Genomic DNA, 6,156 nt, shown 5'->3' on the forward strand with positions numbered 1-6,156 from the left:
AAGAGAGAGAGAAAGGACCAGAGAAAATATTTGAAGAGATTATAATCGAAAACTTCCCTAACATGGGAAAGGAAATAGCCACCCAAGTCCAGGAAGCGCAGAGAGTCCCATACAGAATAAACCCAAGGAGAAACACGCCGAGACACATAGTAATCAAAGTGGCAAAAATTAAAGACAAAGAAAAATTATTGAAAGCAGCAAGGGAAAAACGACAAATAACATACAAGGGAACCCCCATAAGGTTAACAGCTGATTTCTCAGCAGAAACTCTGCAAGCCAGAAGGGAGTGGCATGAAATACTTAAAGTGATGAAAGGGAAGAACCTACAACCAAGATTACTCTACCCAGCAAGGATCTCATTTAGATTTGATGGAGAAATCAAAAGCTTTACAGACAAGCAAAAGCTAAGAGAATTCAGCACCACCAAACCAGCTCTACAACAAATGCTAAAGGAACTTCTCTAAGTGGGAAACACAAGAGAAGAAAAGGACCTACAAAAACAAACCCAAAACAATTAAGAAAATGGTCATAGGAACATACATATCGATAATTACCTTAAACGTGAATGGATTAAATGCCCCAACCAAAAGACATAGACTGGCTGAATGGATACAAAAACAAGACCCATATATATGCTGTCTACAAGAGACCCACTTCAGACCTAGGGACACATACAGACTGAAAGTGAGGGGATGGAAAAAGATATTCCATGCAAATGGAAATCAAAAGAAAGCTGGAGTAGCTATACTCATATCAGATAAAATAGACTTTAAAATAAAGAATGTTACAAGAGACAAGGAAGGACACTACATAATGATCCAGGGATCAATCCAAGAAGAAGATATAACAATTATAAATATATATGCACCCAACATAGGAGCACCTCAATACATAAGGCAACTGCTAACAGCCATAAAAGAGGAAATCGACAGTAACACAATAATAGTGGGGGACTTTAACACCTCACTTACACCAATGGACAGATCATCCAAAATGAAAATAAATAAGGAAACAGAAGCTTTAAATGACACAATAGACCAGATAGATTTAATTGATATATATAGGACATTCCATCCAAAAATGGCAGATTACACGTTCTTCTCAAGTGCACACGGAACATTCTCCAGGATAGATCACATCTTGGGTCACAAATCAAGCCTCAGTAAATTTAAGAAAATTGAAATCATATCAAGCATCTTTTCTGACCACAACGCTATGAGATTAGAAATGAATTACAGGGAAAAAAACGTAAAAAGACAAACACATGGAGGCTAAACAATACGTTACTAAATAACCAAGAGATCACTGAAGAAATCAAACAGGAAATAAAAAAATACCTAGAGACAAATGACAATGAAAACACGACGACCCAAAACCTATGGGATGCAGCAAAAGCGGTTCTAAGAGGGAAGTTTATAGCTATACAAGCCTACCTAAAGAAACAAGAAATATCTCAAGTAAACAATCTAACTTTACACCTAAAGAAACTAGAGAAAGAAGAACAAACAAAACCCAAAGTTAGCAGAAGGAAAGAAACCATAAAGATCAGAGCAGAAATAAATGAAATAGAAACAAAGAAAACAATAGCAAAGATCAATAAAACTAAAAGTTGGTTCTTTGAGAAGATAAACAAAATTGATAAGCCATTAGCCAGACTCATCAAGAAAAAGACGGAGAGGACTCAAATCAATAAAATCAGAAATGAAAAAGGAGAAGTTACAACAGACACCGCAGAAATACAAAACATCCTAAGAGACTACTACAAGCAACTTTATGCCAATAAAATGGACAACCTGGAAGAAATGGACAAATTCTTAGAAAGGTATAACCTTCCAAGACTGAACCAGGAAGAAACAGAAAATATCAACAGACCAATCACAAGTAATGAAATTGAAACTGTGATTAAAAATCTTCCAACAAACAAAAGTCCAGGACCAGATGGCTTCACAGGTGAATTCTATCAAACATTTAGAGAAGAGCTAACACCCATCCTTCTCAAACTCTTCCAAAAAATTGCAGAGGAAGGAACTCTCCCAAACTCATTCTATGAGGCCACCATCACCCTGATACCAAAACCAGACAAAGACACTACAAAAAAAGAAAATTACAGACCAATATCACTGATGAATATAGATGCAAAAATCCTCAACAAAATACTAGCAAACAGAATCCAACAACACATTAAAAGGATCATACACCACGATCAAGTGGGATTTATCCCAGGGATGCAAGGATTCTTCAATATACGCAAATCAATCAATGTGATACACCATATTAACAAATTGAAGAATAAAAACCATATGATCATCTCAATAGATGCAGAAAAAGCTTTTGACAAAATTCAACACCCATTTATGATAAAAACTCTCCAGAAAGTGGGCATAGAGGGAACCTACCTCAACATAATAAAGGCCATATATGACAAACCCACAGCAAACATCATTCTCAATGGTGAAAAACTGAAAGCATTTCCTCTAAGATCAGGAACGAGACAAGGAGGTCCACTCTCACCACTATTATTCAACATAGTTCTGGAAGTCCTAGCCACGGCAATCAGAGAAGAAAAAGAAATAAAAGGAATACAAATTGGAAAAGAAGAAGTAAAACTGTCACTGTTTGCGGATGACATGATACTATACATAGAGAATCCTAAAACTGCCACCAGAAAACTGCTAGAGCTAATTAATGAATATGGTAAAGTTGCAGGTTACAAAATTAATGCACAGAAATCTCTTGCATTCCTATACACTAATGATGAAAAATCTGAAAGAGAAATTATGGAAACACTCCCATTTACCATTGCAACAAAAAGAATAAAATACCTAGGAATAAACCTACCTAGGGAGACAAAAGACCTGTATGCAGAAAACTATAAGACACTGATGAAAGAAATTAAAGATGATACCAACAGATGGAGAGATATACCATGTTCTTGGATTGGAAGAATCAACATGGTGAAAATGAGTATACTACCCAAAGCAATCTACAGATTCAATGCAATCCCTATCAAATTACCAATGGCATTTTTTACGGAGCTAGAACAAATCATCTTAAAATTTGTATGGAGACACAAAAGACCCCGAATAGCCAAAGCAGTCTTGAGGCAAAAAAATGGAGCTGGAGGAATCAGACTCCCTGACTTCAGACTATACTACAAAGCTACAGTAATCAAGACAATATGGTACTGGCACAAAAACAGAAACATAGATCAATGGAACAAGATAGAAAGCCCAGAGATTAACCCACGCACCTATGGTCAACTAATCTATGACAAAGGAGGCAAAGATATACAATGGAGAAAAGACAGTCTCTTCAATAAGTGGTGCTGGGAAAACTGGACAGCCACATGTAAAAGAATGAAACTAGAATACTCCCTAACACCATACACAAAAATAAACTCAAAATGGATTAGAGACCTAAATATAAGACTGGACACTATAAAACTCTTAGAGGAAAACATAGGAAGAACACTCTTTGACATAAATCACAGCAAGATCTTTTTCGATCCACCTCCTAGAGTAATGGAAATAAAAACAAAAATAAACAAGTGGGACCTAATGAAACTTCAAAGCTTTTGCACAGCAAAGGAAACCATAAACAAGACGAAAAGACAACCCTCAGAATGGGAGAAAATATTTGCAAATGAATCAACGGACAAAGGATTAATCTCCAAAATATATAAACAGCTCATTCAGCTCAATATCAAAGAAACAAACACCCCAATCCAAAAATGGGCAGAAGACCTAAATAGACATTTCTCCAAAGAAGACATACAGACGGCCACGAAGCACATGAAAAGATGCTCAACATCACTAATTATTAGAGAAATGCAAATCAAAACTACAATGAGGTATCACCTCACTCCTGTTAGAATGGGCATCATCAGAAAATCTACAAACAACAAATGCTGGAGAGGGTGTGGAGAAAAGGGAACCCTCTTGCACTGTTGGTGGGAATGTAAATTGATACAGCCACTATGGAGAACAATATGGAGGTTCCTTAAAAAACTAAAAATAGAATTACCATATGACCCAGCAATCCCACTACTGGGCATATACCCAGAGAAAACCGTAATTCAAAAAGACACATGCACCCGAATGTTCATTGCAGCACTATTTACAATAGCCAGGTCATGGAAGCAACCTAAATGCCCATCAACAGACGAATGGATAAAGAAGTTGTGGTACATATATACGATGGAATATTATTCAGCCATAAAAAGGAACGAAATTGAGTCATTTGTTGAGAAGTGGATGGATCTAGAGACTGTCATACAGAGTGAAGTAAGTCAGAAAGAGAAAAACAAATATCGTATGTTAATGCATGTATGTGGAACGTAGAAAAATGGTACAGATGAGCCAGTTTGCAGGGCAGAAGTTGAGACACAGATGTAGAGAATGGACATATGGACACCAAGGGGGGAAAACTGCGATGAGGTGGGGATGGTGATGTGCTGAATTGGGCGATTGGGATTGACATGTATACACTGATGTGTATAAAACTGATGCCTAATAAGAACCTGCAGTATAAAAAAACAAACAAAACAACTAATACTAAACTTTCATTGGGTTATTTGTATGGAAATATGTTAATATAAATGTTTCAGACATTACATGAAATTTCTAAAAATCTTATATTTGTATTTGTATGGAAATATGTATGGAAATATGTTAATATAAATGTTTCAGACAGTACATGAAATTTCTAAAAATCTTATATTTGTATTTGTATGGAAATATGTATGGAAATATGTTAATATAAATGTTTCAGACATTACATGAAATTTCTAAAAATCTTATATTTGTATTTGTATGGAAATATGTATGGAAATATGTTAATATAAATGTTTCAGACATTACATGAAATTTCTAAAAATCTTATATTTGTATTTGTATGGAAATATGTATGGAAATATGTTAATATAAATGTTTCAGACATTACATGAAATTTCTAAAAATCTTATATTTGTATTTGTATGGAAATATGTATGGAAATATGTTAATATAAATGTTTCAGACATTACAGGAAACGTCTAAAAATCTTATATGTTCTGGTATAATGTTATAAGTAATAATCCTAGTTATTACTTTAAAATGTATATCTCAGAAATAACTAATTTTCTTGTCAACTGCATTATTATGAACTTTCATCAAATCTTTAACCATGGTCATTTTTAAGTCTTTTGTCATTTACAGACAGTTCTGGGTGTACTCTGATGATTTTGCAAATATGTTCCTATAAAAGAGTTTCATCTTCAAGAAATTCATGGAAAAGACTCTGACAAGTACAGGTTTCTGGTAACTGACTGTACTGCTGAACTGAATGAATAAGCATTTTCAGAACTCTAATGAAAAACTGATGAACTCATAAAAGTGCTAACAAAAGATCAAGATGAAAAAAAAGAAATTAATTACATGGGACTGAATGAACTGATGAGGATGAGTATAATTTTTGTGACTTTCTGTCTGAATTAAAAAAAAAAAAATCCCACAAGGACTCAGAGGAAAAGAATACACAAATCAATTTTCACTGCAAAGTAAAGGAGCTGTTACAGTGGAGGATTACTGGACTGAATGTCAATGTTATGACATAGTATAAGTGTGTTTCATGTTTGGTAATTGCAATCATTGTTGCTTTTGTTGTGGTCATCCATGTACAATGCTTGGTGTCAGTCTATCTATCTCTTGTAAAAATAAAATACAGTGTGTGTGTGTGGAAAAAAAAAAAAAAAAAAAAGAACAGATGCTTACATGTCAGCAATCGGTACTTAGTCTATTATGGCCTCAATCCACTTAGCTACAAACCCTATGCAGACTGTGGAGGATATAAGTTGGAGAATGACCATCGACTTACAAAAAATATGAGGTTAACAAACAAAAGACGAAAAATACATAACACCATTTTTCTATCTTCCCTACTCATTCTACATATTAACATGACCTTTTTGGTGACCGATCATAGCTAATCTTCCTCAAGCCTCAATATGTAAATAAAAATGTGTTTCCAAGAACATAATTTTACATCTGCAGTTCCTGTCATAAATGGCAACAAAGTTTAGCTGCAATGAGCACTTCTAAAATGGCCACATTAGCACATTTGGCGGAAGTCATAAAATAGTCCATTTGCCTTAACTTTTTAAAAATAAAATTGACAGTA

The sequence above is a fragment of the Balaenoptera acutorostrata genome, chromosome X (assembly GCF_949987535.1).
Source record: "Balaenoptera acutorostrata chromosome X, mBalAcu1.1, whole genome shotgun sequence".
Classification (NCBI taxonomy): domain Eukaryota; kingdom Metazoa; phylum Chordata; class Mammalia; order Artiodactyla; family Balaenopteridae; genus Balaenoptera; species Balaenoptera acutorostrata.